At 39.4% G+C, this 1,466-nt stretch overlaps 1 protein-coding gene across 1 annotated transcript in view; it reads right to left on the bottom strand.

Moving 5' to 3' along the window:
* Positions 1-1,466, bottom strand: part of LOC106879818 (uncharacterized) — a 64,882-nt gene that overhangs the window by 11,461 nt on the left and 51,955 nt on the right. The window lies entirely within an intron of this gene.

The following is a 1,466-nucleotide window of genomic DNA, read 5'->3' on the forward strand; positions in this document are numbered from 1 at the left end:
AAACAAAACATTTGTTTAGAAGCAGCTGATAATAATACAAAGAAATGAAGAATTAATAAATCACGAACCACATGGTTCTGGGTTCAGTCCCACTGCATGGCACCTTGGGCAAGTGTCTTCTACTATAGCCTTGTGAGTGGATTTGGTAGATGGAAAATGAAAGAAGCCCGTCGTATATATGTATATATATATATATGTGTGTATGTGCGTGTGTATGTTTGTGTGTCTGTGTTTGTTCCCCCAACATCGCTTGACAACGATGCTGGTGTGTTTAGGTTCCCGTAACTTAGTGGTTCGGCAAAACAGACCGATAGAATAAGTACTAGACTTACAAAGAATAAGTCCTGGGGTCGATTTGCTCGACCAAAGGCGGTGCTCCAGCATGGCCACAGTCAAATGACTGAAACAAGTAAAAGAGTAAATAAAAATATCCTTAGATTATTTCTGTGATATTTCTTCCATGAAGATATAAATACTAACAGTGCCAGTGCCCCTGGACTGGCTCTTGTGCCAGTGGCACATAAAATACACCATTTTGTGCATGGCCGTTGCCAGTACCGCCTGACTGGCCTTCGTGCGGGTGACACGTAAAAGCACCCACTACACTCTCTGAGTGGTTGGCATTAGGAAGGGCATCCAGCTGTAGAAACTCTGCCAAATCAGATTGGAGCCTGGTGTAGCCATCTGGTTTCACCAGTCCTCAGTCAAAACGTCCAACCCATGCTAGCATGGAAAGCGGATGTTAAACGACGACGACGATGATGATGATTAAACAAACGTTTAGTAGAAGACATTTGCATCCTGGGCAAATGTCTTCTATTAAAGTCATGTAAGTGGATTTGGTAGACAGAAACAGAAAGAAGCCAGTTATGTGTGTGTGTGTGTGTGTATGTGTGTTTGACCCACAATACTGTTTGTCAACTGGTGTTGGTGTGTTTATGCCCCTGTAACTTAGTGGTTCAGCAACTAAACTGATAGACCAATAGAATAGAATAAGTAGCAGTTTTAAAAAATAAGTACAGAGGTTGATTCGTTTGACTAAAATTCTTCAAGGCTGTGCCCCAGCATGGCCACAGCCCATAAAACAAGTGGAAGAATAAAAGTAGGAATGTAATAAGAGCCATGTAAGTAATGCCATCCATATCTCATACCTGATTCAATATGTACATGCATACATATATACGCATGCATACATATATACATATGTAGTGGAACAAATGTCTGGGATCTAGTTCAAAACGGGGGCATCAGTTTTCATTTATGTTTTATGTAGTGTTTTTGGTACCGAAAGACTTTCAAACTTCGTATACTTATCTATTTTGTGTTATAGAACAGAAAAAAAATTTTTGTATTCGAAGTTATTTCATGTAAAAAATTATCTTATTTCGATAATTTCAACCAATCACTGACAAGTATTCAGCTGTTTACAGTTACTCATTTGGCAGTTTAAGCGGTGTAAAGCGTAT

The sequence above is a fragment of the Octopus bimaculoides genome, chromosome 14, assembly GCF_001194135.2.
Source record: "Octopus bimaculoides isolate UCB-OBI-ISO-001 chromosome 14, ASM119413v2, whole genome shotgun sequence".
NCBI classification, from domain to species: Eukaryota; Metazoa; Mollusca; class Cephalopoda; order Octopoda; family Octopodidae; genus Octopus; species Octopus bimaculoides.